Here is a 16,229-nt window from a genome sequence, read left to right as displayed (position 1 = left end):
GGCCCTCTCATGTCAAGGACAAGAGCAAGCCAACTCCGGCCAACAGACAAAGGCACGTCCTTTGTTAATCGGAAAAAGTGAATGATGCGGCCCCGAGAGCCTGCGATACAACAGTGGGGGAGGGGCGGGATAAGCGGGGTGTTGGAAGGGTCACTCCGTGGCAAAGTGCAATCACAGGACCCAGCGCATGAATGAATTCCCTCTCACTGCAGCGGGATGACTATCTGACGCCGCCTCGGGCTGGAAAGAATACAGTTAAAAACCGGGAGAACACGGAGAGCCTTGTGTTTCCTTTGGTATTTAGTTTTTATTTGCAATGGTTGTTAGGCCGATGACTTCACTCACTCACAGCTGCAGTGTGTTCTGGGTAAATTGCCAAGTTTGTCTTTGCTGCCGAAGTGGGTCCCAGTCAGCCTTGTAAACCACTCTCACGGTCAGACCGGAGCTTTCGGTTCAGACCCATGAAATCACAAAATGCAATAGTCAAGCGTGCGTTATAACCCAACATCGAGGCATTTAAAGGGTTGATCGACGCGATACTTGGCACACTCACTAAGGCACAACACCACATCTAGCAGTAGTTGGAGACGACACAATCGCACAAATAATGCCGTGTACAGCAGCACTGGGACAGTTGCTGCCGTCTGCAACACTTCCAGAATTTGCTTGCAGCCGGGGCGCTTGCTTTCCAAACATGCCGTCTTAATTACTAGCGGTATTTGTGCCGAATATAATTCGATATCCAAACAGAAAATGTGTGTTTTTGCTAACCTCGTACTGTGACCGGGCACATGGAAAAAGTAACTTCATCACAAAGTGATGCGTTCTGCAAAGAAGCGGTGACCAAACTGCCCAGGCATTTGGCAAGGTTTCTTTGCCAGTACCATTCAATGGGGACGTAGGGGAGGGCCGCGAAGGGGGGGGGGGGGGGAAAGGGGGGGGGTCAGGCTGCAAGAACAGGTGGCAACACTCTGCATAGAAAAGAGGCCTTTCTGAGCACATCTGCAGGGACACCATTCTGTGTAAGCAAGGCTGTCAGACAGCCAGAAGAGAAGGGTTAAAGATGCCGTCCTACACGCACACACTTCACACAATCTATCCAGTGGAGAATTGTGGTAATTGGATTTGATGCAACGCTCAAGAGAGCAAACAAATGATGGGGGCAGAAAAGGCGAGAGGTTGAACCAGTTGGGCCTTAAGGCAGAGACATAATGGAGTCACCAGGTAGTAAAAAGGCTTCCAATTGGTGTCCCAGAAAGAATCGAGAGTGCTCCGCCCAGCAACCTTTAGCACTTTCCCCAACCCCAGCATGTTATGCTCATGTACACTACACCCCCATGTATCCCGTCATCCCCATCCGCACAAATACACTAGATCATACCCAAAAGTGCTATCCTTTTGATGAAGTCCACTTCTACCCTATTTTACTTTCGTTAAGCAGTAAGTCTTGCATAAAATCTGGCTTTGAGATATCATTAAGTGACCGCCAGCAGAAGGGTTTCAAAGCAACACGTGTTGCCTATTTTAGGGCAACAGCCAGAGAAATAAGTTGGTTCCATCTAAAACAAAAAAAAAAACAAACACAAATGTGTTTAAGGCAATAAGCCGTTTTTCGAATGAATGGGAAAGAAGTTAATTGGAATCTATGCTCAGACGCAAAGTAAGATTTAACAATGAGGAGGAGGTGGCCACTATAAAGGGCTACCGGATTTAAGAGACATTACAATATCCTCAATAGGCCAGGTACAAATGTTCCTCCCAGGTACAAATGTTCCTCCCTTTGGCTAAGGTATACCTCCCTCAGTCACTACACAATGCATTTCTGTGTGTTCTCCTTTGTAGCAACAGTGGTGTAACACTACATCAATGCCCCCTAAAAAATGCTGCAAAGCCCTCTTACCCCTTAAATTCCCATGACCCATAAACATTCAAATGTCTTTAGGCCAATCGCAGGGACCCTTAAAAAGTGCACCCTCGTGTAACAAATGCATCCCCAAAACATGGAGACATTAGAGGTGCAGAAATAGGTAGAGACTGCCCAACATGGGTAGCTCCCGAAGAGCCAATGGGGCTAGGGCAGGCTTACAAATAAAGGGCCTGAATCACACAGTGATTTTCAATGGGTTTTCGCCATTATTAAACGCTTCTGTGAATCGGACCCAAAGTATCAGAGGCACAACCAATCGGGCAGGGTCTCGATTTCCCTGCTCACCAGTGCATCTTTGAACATGCCCTAAATGGAAACAAGCACCCCAAAACGATTCCGGCAAATATAAAAGGACGTGATGCTGTGCGAATGCTCGCTTCTCTTCCTACGTGTGGGACTGCAGGTCTGCCACGCGTTATCTCCGTTTCCCACCAGCCGTGGGCCCTAGAGTGAAGGGATTATCTGTACTCTTGCTCCTTTCTCGAGGCTTCCTTTCACGCTGAAACTAGAAAGGGTTTGCGCACCTACTCCCAACTGATGCGGATGGACAAACTGCCTGGCGAGGGTCACCATAATAGCAGAGGCCTTCATTGTACTGCAATTTTGATTGCGAAAGGACCGGTCACAGCTTGTTCATTTAGGCACACTTTGGGCATCAACCTGCCCGCGTGGCACCCGCCCCCCCCCCCACTTGCCAACTGTTTGCTCGTTGTTAAATTACCAGCTTTCTGATATGACAAATAAGATGTACGTCGATCATGGTAACTCCGTATTCACCATGACATTAAAAATTGGGGTTACATTTCTGTAGTGGAAGCGGGACGATCACTACAGGGAAGGGGGTAGATTTAAACCCACCAAACATGTTTGTACACCCACCAGAATGTTGCCTTTATGACAACATGCTTACTTGCCACCTGATGTAGCCCCCATACCATGAGGGGAAGATTTACCACAGTGTGCATTCATGATCTACCTGTATGCAACTTTCTTGCTCGGTCCCACACACCGTGGACTGTTCTACTACTGCTCTTGTACTGTAACTAGCGCCTAGATGCCTCAGGGTTTGTGCACAGCTATAAATGAAAAAAGAAAGAAAAATGTTGGCTATCAAACTAAAACCTTAAGTAAGAACAAGATAACAAAAATAACGTTGCCACGTTGTTGAAACTATTATTTCCCGTTTGCTTTGAAAGTGTTAAAAAACACGCTCTTGCAGTCCAAAACATAACTTGATGGCAGATAAAAGTAGCCAGACACAGTGGGTCTGCCATTCCCCGCCTACTCTTGACTCTTCGACTGCAAGTGGTCTCCAGCTTTCCCATTGCCAGCTCATTGGTTACTCGCTTAATGTCATAAAACCTGCAACAAAAGAATACTCCCTACATGGCCGCATAAACCCTTTCCGCCGATTACCCTTTCGTGTCCTCTCGGGTGTTAAGAATGATTGACGGGCCACGTTTACTTTTTCGAAGTCTGAATAGGAGCTCTGGGGCCCGGATCCTTGCCAGCATAGTGGTGAAAAGGGGGATTGTGCCATTGCAGTGCAGTGAAGCAGCTATGAAGGGGGCCAATGGGGGCTATCGGGGAACGCGTGAGGACTTGACACAGGCGAGGAGCAGGTGCACCGCGCTGCAGGCCGCAAGAGGCTTCAACATTCATCCGTTCATAGAAACCAGAGAGCCGGAGGAACCAGTGCAGGCTGTCATCAGGCGATGGGGTCGGGTCACTAACTGCACAACCATGGTAAGGCGGCTTCTGCACATGCTCCTTGCAAAGCGCAAAGCGCAAAATCATTTACTAGCACGAGCTCGGGTGACTGACCTGTGGGACGGGAAAGCCAATCAGATAAGATTATGAACGCTCAAACACTGCACCTCTGAAACCAGACCAGCCATGGACTGCACCTTATTCAGGTACAACTGTATTATTGCATATAGCCCATGGTACCTCGAAAAACTAGGCATGGAATTGGAATGCCGCATCTCAGACACCACCAGCCCAGGGCAGGACGCCCTAGACACCAGAGTAAGGTTGGTGAGGTCACCTTAGACTCCTGCTGTCGTCAGCACAGACATTGTGCCAGGTTTGCCAATTGAAAATGTGGTCTTAAAGATTGAGAACCAAAGCAATAGCTGTGCTGCTTTTTCTGCAGCTGTCTCGTGCAGAGAAGTCTGGGTCCGCCTTGCGAAGGGAAGGGTGGATCTTCCTGTTTCCGCAATACGCACAAGTGAGGCGTGAAAATTCAGAGACAGTCTCACTAAGATCACAAACCACAGGCCCAGGCGCAGCCGGCAGCTACTGGCTGAAAGAAACCTCAAAAGGGAGATTTGTTGGGGATAATGAAGTGTCAGACAAAAAATGTAAAAAGAAACAAGTGAAAAAAAAACACATCAGTAAAAGATCCAAACGCCAAGATAGAACTCTGCTCCCTTACCCACAAAATTACTAACACCTGTTGACAACTTACTAACATTCAGTAAAAATCTTGCACGGCAAGCCAGTACAGGTATGACATTTTGGTTGCAGAGACACTACGGCGAAGAGTCCTTGTATATATTAAAAGGTTTTTTTTCGGCCCAAAATGTATACGTGGAAGATGATATGGTTTGGTGGCCATGTTTTTGACTTCGAATCGAACAAGCCAATTTTTCAACTGGCCTTTCCTGCTGCCAGACCTTGAGCATCCCTTAATTCCAGCTGTCCCATTGTCTGATCCAGAGTGCTCATCCAAACAAGACTTTTCTCGCAAGGATCTTATGCACCCCTCCAATCCCGCTTCCTCACAGCTTGTGGCGTGCAATATCTTTTGGGGAAAATCCTAAAAAGGCATTTCTGGAATTGCGAGTCAAGAGATTTTTAAAGGGTGGTTTGATGGAAAGACACATTGCAAGTAGAGTTAAAGCCAAATAAAGCACCAAGAAGGAGGCCAAAAATGGAGTTCTCGCCAGTGAGGTCCACACGCTTTCCTTTAAACTCAACTTCCGGATTGGGTAGTTCTACAAGGATTCCTTATGGGAATTCAGGGCGAACATACACGCCCATAGCACTTTATTAAACGCGATGAGGCACAACCCACTATAGCGTGTACTTGGAAAAATGAAGTCTCTGCCCGCGAGTGTTGCAAAACATTTGTCATTTTTTCAACCCGAGTAACACGTGTTTTATGGGCCAAGAGTTAACTAGTGTCCAGGAGGATTTAGCCAAATATCTTGAAAAATGAAATATAAAAGAAATACAATAATGATAATAGATCAGAAAACTTTGCTGGGGTTCATGATCTACCTCTTCTGAGGAAACCGATTCAAAAGTCCCACCTGTATAAAGAGCAGAAGGTAGAACATGACTCAACTCTTGCCTGACAAATCGCCTAGGGTGGCCAGATTTGAGCGAGTAGAGAAATCGAGAGAGGTGTCGTTCCCATAGTAGGGCACCATCGCAGAGGTAGGAGGCCATGTTGGAAAAGAATCAAAATGGCCTGGTTTACAGAAAATACATCGCAATCGCTGATGTACCAGTACAGAATGGTTGTATTGCTTAATCAGCATATGCTGCAACACCACAAGGTTTTAACAGCCCCCGAAGTATGGTAATGTCCAATTAAGAATGCCAAGACGTAAAGTTCAAATATGGCAAAAAAACACAAGTAAATAAAATACCAGAAAACACCTTTGCTACATTTTTAAGAAAAATATCTTCGATTAGAAGTTTTACAAGAAGGATGGAAACTAGGTTTTCAGCTGACAAATCAAACATTTTAAAGTATGGAAGGAGGAACGAATTCAAGTTAAAAACAAGAAAAAAGAAAGGAAAGCTTACTCACAAAATAACTTGTACTTCAGTCAATGAGGTACAATCTAATTTATACAGTCCAAATATAACTGGAGGGAAACCAATTTAAGAAAGGATCCCATCACCGCCAAAACAGGACGGCCAGACAGAAGCTAAACATTACTGCCACAAAAATGTTGAATGCTTCCTCCTTAAATGAGTAGCACCTTATGACAAGAACACCCCCCCCCCCATCGAGCTTGGTTAACAATGAGGGAGCCAGCAGTCTTCAGAATGCAAAACCACAATTAGTGTTTATGAATTGGAAGCCAGTTGCGAGTTTGACGTGGTCGTGTCCAGACATAACATTGGCTGCTCCCACGATGCTCTGCCCAGACGCCCACGGGGCTAACCTACATGGTCAAACTTGGGAACTGGCTCTAGACATGCAACCTCTCAGAAAATCTTTGCCCAGAACCACATCAAAAGCAGAAGAAAAAAGTGAACGCTGGAAACCGTCAGATCCCCGTCCATAGAGTTTTGACATAGAAAAAATTCCCCCAAAAAAATGCATCTAAATTGTCAATCAGCATTTAAATATTATTTTACAATCAAAGCACCCCCAATACGTAGTAAATTAAGTTTAGCACCAGTTAACTTGTGTGATGCAACAGCAGCTGTTAAATCTGAAGTGAAATACGCAGGTAAACACTGTAGCAAACCAAAGTCTCCGTGCATTTTCTGTGATGCAATACATGAAAGGACGGGAACAGCATACACAGTCTCAAGAGGGCATATAAAGGCCTATTCACTGAAGCAATTTATATTTAGAATCCATGCATAAAATAAACCGATGCATCTTGATAATGCAAAAGGTCTTGTCGTCCTTGACATGTACTTTATATTGAACTTCAGTCAAACCAATTACATGCTGATCATTTTAATAAAAAAGGGACATCAAAAGCCTTGTGTTAAATCTGCTTTTCTCATTTGACCACAGTAGCAATGCTCCAACCCAGTGTTTTGTAGAATGCCAAGCTGTACTTTCATTTTGTGAGGATAGGTTGATTCAATTTGGCAAGAATTATACATTCACCAAAACGGATAGGACACAATCTTAAGCCAGCCAGTGGCCCGCGAGCCAGGTTACCTGCGTATTTATAGGGTGTAAGCAAGAGACATCAAACCGTACAAGCACCACCCAGTCCCTGCCACAAACCTCAGGTATGCAGTCACATACAAAGTAATCCCAAGTCATATAAAAATAATGGCTTGCATTAGGCCGCTACAGAGCAGGGTCAGACTGGGGATAAAGAATTCACCGGGCCATCAATGAAAATGTGGCCCATGGTTGCATCTCAATTCGTTCGATTCATGACAGATAGTTTGAGTAGTACCAAAAGAGGAGTTTTTGGTTAGATGATTTGCAAATAGTGCATTGTAAAAACTATTCAGTAACTTTGGTCAAAAGTAACAGCCGCTTAATGATCAGACTGTACCAAAAACTCGCCTTTGCTTGCATTTTGAGCATGCACTTTGGGCATTGCCCCATTACACTTTAGACCAGTCGAGTTGGGCACTGAGAGAAAGAGGCAGCAGTGGATGTTCGGAACATAGTTTCCTCCTCATCTACTGCATCATGCCATGGTCATCAGGCTGCTCGCAGCCAAGGGTGCACAAGCACATAGCCTATATTTTATATGTATGCATTGCATACTGGCGATCATAAAAGTAGCATAATACACCGAAATAAATCGAGTGCCTGCCCTTCTCTAAATTGGAGAAGCAGAGCAAAAATAACATATGCAACATTAAATGCATGGCCTGTTTTGCCATTTCCCTGCTCTATCTTTATTCTCTTCCCCCTTCGCGCCAGGACACAAACAGTAAACACACTTCAAGATTCTGAAATTCTCCAGTTAAGGCAACTACTTGCAGAGCATAGTTGTGGAAGGATGCTTGGTGATTCAAAGTTGTGATTGTTCCCCAAGGGGTGAATTTCACAACTCTGGAGATAGTCATATTATGTTCCCTGATGTTTTGCATTAATTTTGTTTTACAGTGCGCTGCTGCCCTATTGTTCAATGACACCCAGCCAGAAATATGTTAAAGATATAGACTTGAGGAACATGTCACTTTTGCAAGGTTTTGGAACAACCGGTAAGAGTTATGTAAGCAATACATTGTTTTCCTAACCATAATGGGTAAAAAGTAAAAGCAATTTTTGGGATACCCTATATATCCACCATCCATCCCCTTTGTGTTGACTGGTTGGCCAGTCTTGCTTTTTAGTCACAGACACTTCCTACGGAGTGGCTCTGGTGACATGATAAACAGGCCGAGTGCTCATCAAGCTAAAATCTACTGTTGGTTCACAGAGCTCTTGATGACCATTATCACCAATGATGATTCATTGACACCTCCAATATATTGGTGTGATTTGCGGGAACCCAAACGCAAATGAATACTCCAGCTCAGAGTGGGGAAGGGAAGATGGGTGAAGGCCTGACAGACTCACTCGAGCTTTCAAGAGGCTAAACATATACTCTCTGCAGATGTTCTGCACCTCCTCAACAGGTCTCACTCTCCAACCAGATTACCAGTCAGACCGACTCCCCAGCACGATTACCAGTCAGACCGACTCCCCAGCACAGCCATCCCAAACACACACCTTACTATCAACAAAGCAAACACTGTTCCCACACAGTACGTGCCAAAGAAAGCGGCACAAAGGAAAGGGCCTTTCTTGCTGCATGGTCTTTTGGCCTGCTTTGGACTAGCCTGGTTCCACTGGCCTCTGATCATTTTAATTTTGTTTCACTACTTCAAGATAAAGAAAGCTTTTCAAAGGCAACTTTTAACCCCCCTCTTTCCAAACAATTTTCTAAAAGATTAAGGACACCTTCCAGAATTCATTGTCATCGGAATGTGCAAGCACGTGACTGTCAGAACCACCCTACCAAAATAGGCAGTCAGATTTTTACGAACTCTTTATGTTGTTACCCAGTGTGTCCGACAACCTTCCATCGCACCCGTAATGAACTTTTTTGCACTGCTTCACATAAGCTTGGGCTTGAAATGGGCGTACGGGGGGAAGCCACTTAATAGCCCAGACTAAAAAGGGTCAATCAGCAGCCAAGATGGTTTAGATCAGCAAGTGCACAGTTTTCCTTATTGGAGAGGATCCAGTTTAACATCCATGGTTCAGTTTTGCATTTTATATTGTAGTGTGCCAAACGTCAGGGCTCTATTGTATTCTCTTCCCTATCCTGTGTATTCGAAAAGGCCAAAGTGATGCCCATCCCCCAGTTGGCTTCCCGTCTGACTGCAAAAAAACTAAAAACACCCTAACTTTGTTAGGAGGATGTCAAGTCTGTGCCAAACTGGAGGGTACAAAGAGATGGAGTCAATTCTTCCTCTCCTCTTGTCTCGTCCCATTCCGCACTTCCTCCTCTTGTCTGTTCTTTGGAGGTGGGAGGCGGAGGAGAAGAGTGGTGTGGAGTGCCCCGATGGCCTGGTCTTCTCTTCCCTCACCTCTGTATGAAAGGATGAAAGGGGAGTCTGTACTCCCCAGATGAAAGCCGAGACCGCTGGTGGCTGCTTATGCGATAGAGCTGTATTATATTATCCATTATGGCTTAAACCTACATTTTGCCACACCACTCCATTTGGTCTCTTACACGACAGGCATTACAATGCAAACACAAACCACAACACGCTTAACACATCAAGGAATATTGGTGCACTGTCCAAAAACAACTTTTTATTTTTTAAAGAAAGATGTATCCTGGCTTTAAGTAGAGCAGAGCGCAAGATTACCGAATGTGGAAGAATATTGATTCGGGTTTCGTCTGATGCCTGTGCTGGTATACTGCGGCTTCCCGAAAGCACACTTAGCGTGACCGGCTCTGAAGCGCACTACGTTTTTATGTAAGTAAGGCGCCACCACAAACTAAGTAATGTTCATAATGTGAATCTGCGACTCATCTCCTTGGCTATACACCCAGTATTGTGTGGCATGCCAACAGATGCCCATCAGCAAAGAGACGCAAACATTGAAGCTTATGGGTTCATCCCAAGTTATCCAGGACAGCTGAGATACACACCTCCAGCTTTCAAGATGGCTGGTGTTTATGCCATCAAAAATTACGCACCAGCAGGGGAAATTAAAGGGCCCGTACCTGTAAATATAAACACTGTGTCGTGTACGAGACCTTAAGCGAGTCCTGCATTTTCACACCCATACCTCATGAGAAAAATAAAACTACAAGTTGAAGAACCATAAGGTTGTCAGAGACAGAACGTGTAACTTGGTAGCTATGTGGGTCTTTTCTACCCGACCCGGCCACATGTCTTGGCATCCAAGTGTACAAACACACATTCTTAGGCCGCTTCTAATTTCAGAGAGTTTAGATGCAACAAGAATCCATGTCCAATATACGCCCCTTCGGGTTGCCCAATTTTAGCTACAGAAAACTAGGCTGCCTCCTCCAAAGTGGTTTTAATTGTTGGATCATAATGACCAGTGTTTTTGGTGCATGGGGCAGGGAGCTTGCCGACTGTGCTTAGACCACAAAGGGCCAAACACAGTATCCACACATCCCAAAGGACAGCACAGTGTTAATCTCACTCACCAAAGTACATGCCAACAGCTCTTTAGGAAGGGCAGACATAGGAGGGCGAGAAAAAAAAAAGGATAAAAAAAAACAAAAAAATGTAACCCGCTTTAAAATAATTTGTATGGCAAACATTGGCTATTCATACCACGCATATCAAGCGATTTCTTAACTCATTAGTGGCCCTGTGCTAGACTTAACAATTTTACCATTTTGGATCGCTCATCCTTCACAGAGAACGGTGCGGTCCCCAAAGAGCCTTCCCTGAAGGCAGTTCATGCATTCTATCCTAGATGCAGGGTGGGTCTTGAGCACAATAGAGAGCCTAGCGGTTCTGTAAAAACTACCTTGCAAACCTCGGTTCTTACAAGAATTTTCAGGAGACTTGTGGCTCATACAAAAGCAGAACTAGAGCAGAATATTCTTACTCCTGTGCCATCTTAGCTTTCCCAGTAGGATTTTCCGAAGAATAAGACGACCAATTAGGAATCTATTTGTTTTTCTATTTTGACATCAGAGTACACTTTAAAACTGTGTTCGGTTCGAACTGAACATTTTAAATTTCTACAACACTTTAACAGTCCAGGAGTCCCTTTCCTTTATACGATTTTAGGATAGTGTGACAGAAAAGCAAATATTGTTCATAAAAACAGAACGCAGATACTTGGGTTTCCTGATATTCTTTAAAAGTTATATAAAAACTGTTAATTTAATATATATATTTCTGAGAATAACCATAATTCAGTTTGTGGCGTGTGCTGTGTAGTCGCTATCAAGTAAATGCATCACGTTCAAGCGTTTTAGAAATGCAAGGGAGGGGTAGGGAGGCCGAGGTAAAGTAAGCTGGCTCTGGCACAGCATGGGCGAGGCTCAGCAAAAGCATGTCAGAGCATGCAGTACAGGCTCCTGTGCTTTTATTTGCTGGAGAGCTTTCAAGGAGGCTGTAGTAGAAATCCCAAAAACCTCTGTTAGTTCAACGTAATTCCCAAATAACAATCTGTGAAGAGGGTAGCAGAGCATGAATGCATATGGAAAGGAAATCTCCAAGTCAATATAAATGGATAGCCCCACACCAAGCCCCACAAGCCAAGCAGAAATGTTTGGGATTGGGTGCATTGCTGAAACAAATGTTTCAGGACATAACTGATCGTAGCAAGTGGTTGCCAGTTTGGACTGACAGAAACTTTAAACTGGTCAACCTGTTCAACCATTTGATAAGCAAGGATCCCACCCAAGAAGGTTAGGAGCCGGCTAGAATGGGAGGTTGTTTGTGTTATGCATGGTCGGGGTATGTTGGTAATGTGGGCAGGGGGCTGGATGTACGGAGCAGGGATGGCAGAGGGTGTGTAGTACAGAGTAGTGGGTGATACTCTGGGAGGAGCAAGGAGAGTAGGAAAAGGGGTTCCCTTGTAAATTAAGAGACTAGGGAGGGTGTTGGAGGAGCCGGAAAAGGGTATTGGAGTAGGTGCAGGGATTCGTTTTTGAAGGGGACCGGGGGAAGTGGGATGGGGGAGTAGTTGCATATTTCGACCACTGGAGGTTAATCAATATGCAACTGCTCATATTGACCTTTGCCATCTGACATCATACCCGCAGGGCTTCGTCTGCAGGGAAGTAGGGTGGGGGCAAGAGGATTGAGAAGCCCCAGCAAGAACAAAGATGGTTGACCGTTAGTGGCCTAAATCTTATCCCAGGCTACTGAAACTCCACCCTCTGACAGTCTTTGCATAACTTTGAGAGTCTCTGGCCATCAGCACCTTGCTGGAACTGCCTATTGTATCCCGGCAGGCATGTCTTTGAAGCAGGGTCCCAGCCCATCCACTCAAGGGACTTCCTGACCTGGATAAGAGAGGACACCTATTCAAAGAAACATGAAAAAGAAGCTTCCTGATCTTCACTTAGGGATGTCCCAACTGAGTCACATGGGTGCATTAATGCTTTTATTAGAGCATTTTATGAAAGGGGTTTTGATCAGCAAAACATTTCAGAGGCAGAATTACCTTAGTACCGGAAGTCATGTATGCAGACACTGCAACCTATTTGTAAATGGAGCGTTCAGTTATAGTATAGCTCCATGTACGGAGCGTGAAGCGTTTTCCTTAAACTATCATTCAAAACACTCCACTTACTAGTATTTCAGATGACAATATTTTTGATGAAAAAGTAATATCCCAACACAGATCCAGGCAGTCCCGAAAAGGGACCTGCGCTAAATCCTGACAGCCCTGCTTCAAAATAGCGAACACCGACACAGCCATATCAAAAGAGTGCATACGCCTTGGAGGAGCAAGGGAAACTGGAGTTTGCTTTTGTCCCTATGGGATAGGGGAGTGTGTGGAAATGGCAATTTCTAGGTCTCCTTTTATTTGCTATGTAGTAAATGACTTTTAATGGCCCCAATGTATTTCACAACTTCATTTTCCTAAGCATTGGGTGACTTATTTTTCCCAAATGTATTTTCCAGTGTGTCCCCTGCACTGTGTGAATGGCCAAAGAACCAGTTCCATCAGTTGCTCAGTCGCAGTCTGGAACCCCTTTCAAGTCTTCCTCCCACTCGCCCACCCTATAATTAATCTCCCCTTTGACTTGGCATGAAGCCTCTCTGAACCCTGCAAAACCAGTTCCAATTTTTGTGTGCATCTTGGGTGTGCCATTCTGGATAGCCATTTGTCCACACAATGCAATTATCCTGAGTCACCAAGATAGCCCCTGTTCTGGGAACCTCTTCCATTCCCAGGTCCAACAAGTAACCTCCCTGTTGCCCCAACTGCCATGCACTGTATACGTTTATCCCCCATAACCTACAATTAACATCCCCTCTGGGCTCAAACTGCCGAAATACCTGGGAACCACACAGAATAACTGAAAGCGTGTGTCCCACTCTGCATCCCATCTCCCCTGGAAATGACCCTGGCAACACTTGTCCAAACAAATAATTGCCTGGGTGCGAGGCCGGCCCTGCAATGGGTGGGAACAACAGCCTTAGAAGCCTGTGGAGAGAGGACTAGGGGGGGTGGGGTCTCTTTTTCCCTTGGCTGCTGGCAGTGTGGTGTGCGGACGTGGGTTGGGGACAGAGGCTCCAGAGGCCCTTCTGGCAGGTACCCTTCCCCCGGTCTGGGCTTATTCTTCTCCCTGGTTCTCTTCCTCACCAAACCTGCTCTATTTCTCAACCAGTGGGTCTCCTGGCCTCTCTGTCTCTTCCCCTGCTTCTCTCTCCTGGCCTCTCTGGCTCTGTCCCCCTGTGCCCCAGTTGACCCCTGAACCCAGTTGTGTCTGTCCCCCGGTGAGCATCTCTCCCTGTGCGCCTCTGTGCTTCTCTGCGCCAGCCCCCTCTCATTTTCCACCTCACCATCTCAACCAGCACCCCCCTTCTCCAACCTTCCCCTTTCTCCCTTGGTGTCCTGCCCCTCCCCCCTTTGCATCCAAGGGTACTCCCCAGGCCCCGGGTTACATGTCATTGGGTGTGCATAGCTAGTCCATTGTGTCAAATGTATCCTGCTGGCAATGAGTTTACTCCTCTTCCTGTAATAAATCTGTCCCAGGTTTCTACAAAGACTTTGGTGCCTTCATTGTGTTCTGGGAATAGAAATTATAAACATCCTATTGTACTGTATTGGTCATTTATATATAGAGCCCTTTCCCGATTTGTATGGCCTCAATATGCTTTGTGGTTGGAACAACCTTGCGGACCAAAGTCCATGTGTGGGAGATTGTAGGAGTTCATTATTTTAAGATGTGTGATGAGTGGGGCTGTGTATTCTCTGGGAGCGTCTGATTATTAAACAAGACAATGGAAAGACTTCTGCAATCAGAAATGTGTGATGTAACATGGGAATAGGAGTGATTACATGCGGCAAAGACAACCAAACAGATTGGATTATGATTAACAACAAGCTGCCTGCCCAACTGAAGGAGTGCTGAGGTAGGTATCTGGAGATACACTGCCTTGACCAGGAGGGAGATTGAAGCTGGTGGTGGCAGAATGCACCAGAGACCAGGGAGGACCAGATGTCCAACCGATGCTGGTTCAATTCAATAAATCAATTAGCCTGAAGGTAGTAAAAAAAATCCAGCAAATGAGGTTTGCCCTTGAGCCTTTTCTATTCTAAATCCCAGAAGGAGGAGGTTTGGAAGTGCAAGGGGATGCTGGTTCCCAATAGAACAAAGGAACATTTTAAAGTGAAATGCATTTTGCTTACCAAGTGAGATTTCCTTTCGGGAAAAACAATGACTTTGTTGTTCTGTGTGCAAAGTGTCAAACTAGCATTTCTGTGAAATCTAAGCACAGTTTTTTTGTTATTTAGTAAATGGTGTCCTATAAAGGTGAACGCTCAGTTTCCACAAGAATATTTGTCAGCTCAAACTGTGAACTGAGGGCCCATGCTTCATAGCATGGCAGAATGTATTCATTTGCAACCCGTGGATGCTGTAGATATTTAGAAATATTTAAAAATAGGTTTTGGGATGGAAAGGAAGGAAATTTAGAGGAGTCATTTCTATTCCCATAAACACAGTGCAAACGTAAATCCTGTGCAACCCCTCATTCTGAAATTGCACAGTGAGTCACATGTGAAGCGAAAGGGGAGGAGTACTTATATCTGTTCAGTACAATCTGAAAACCATTCTCCCAGGTTGAAATTTGTGTGCATTTAAATCAGTATCACTGCTTCCCTAAGCTGAAACCTGCAGAGGCCAGAGGCAATTCACTGAGAGCTTATTTTAAATGGCACATACTAGCAAACCTCAGCACCATATTTACATGGGAAAGGAGTGTGTGTGGGGGGCAGGGAGGCATGCAACAGTTCCCTGATAACAGCACTTGTTAATATTGGGCAAATCAAATTTCCTGGGTAATATGCGAAAGTGAAACTTTCTATGCAGTTCAACGCCGCCACACGGCGAAGGCCAGAGGAAAAGGCCCATCACCCTCTGTGCAGCTCCGCTGCGAGAGGGAAAGTCTCCGGCACCCAGGATGCATGTGTGCCCCACCACCAGACCATCACAGGCCGCCATTGCAGGCCACGCAGCCTCTATTGAAATCAACACGCTGAAGGAGCTGTGCCTGGGCTCCATGGAAACCTGTTCTGTATCACCAGTTGATTCGCTCAACGCAGCCCACAGCCCCTCTTCCGCTTTAAAGGGAGAGGAGGACAGCCGCCAGGCGAAGCCGCCACACTGCGAAGGCCAGAGGAAAAGGCCCATTACCCTCTCCGCTGCTCGACGGCGCAGATGGCGCCCCAAAGTTGCGCCCTGCTCGCACAAGGTAAGGCCCGCAGCCTCACTACCTGCCTGCCTCACCCCCTCATCAGCTAACCCATTTCAGGCCCCTGCGCACCGCGCCTTGCAAGTACCGTAATGCACGTCTACAGTCGCGCACCCACCCCCTTCTCCTCAATACCTACACACCGGGTCTGGGTCATCGTAATGGGAGGATAGGCTTGAGATGCCAGCCTCTCCCCTACTCGCGCCCCGCCACCAAGGCCAACTTGAACCACAGGGCTGCCAACTACACTGCAGCCACGCCACGTCAGTCTCGTCATGTGTACAACCCTGACACCAATTCCAGGGTCACCACGAACATCATGCCCAACCACAGCATCTATCTGGCACCACCCAGCCCTAACCCTTGTGCCAGCACCTTGCTCCCCACTCACACTGTTGCCCTACCCACAACTGCTGACACTGTCAAGCCTATTGCTAAGCACAATGCCGCTCCCTTGTCCATTGCTCATAATGCTATGCCTAAAGTTGCTCCGTTGCCTACTGCACATGTGGCTGCTCCCGCAACTACTGTTGTCAATGCTATGTACTATGATGTTCCTATGCCTACCGCACATGTGGATGTTCCCTTGTTTACTGCTGATAAAGATCTGTCTATTGGATGTAATGACTTGCCCAATGTTGTTACCATGCTC

General features: G+C 45.9%; 1 protein-coding gene across 2 annotated transcripts in view; it reads right to left on the bottom strand.

Annotated features, from left to right (window-relative positions):
* SKI (SKI proto-oncogene) overlaps window positions 1-16,229 on the bottom strand; it is a 196,922-nt gene that overhangs the window by 27,945 nt on the left and 152,748 nt on the right. The window lies entirely within an intron of this gene.

The sequence above is a fragment of the Ambystoma mexicanum genome, chromosome 8 (assembly GCF_040938575.1).
Source record: "Ambystoma mexicanum isolate Mex_15411 chromosome 8, UKY_AmexF1_1, whole genome shotgun sequence".
In the NCBI taxonomy this organism is placed as follows: domain Eukaryota; kingdom Metazoa; phylum Chordata; class Amphibia; order Caudata; family Ambystomatidae; genus Ambystoma; species Ambystoma mexicanum.
This window is presented reverse-complemented; position numbering and strand designations above follow the sequence as displayed.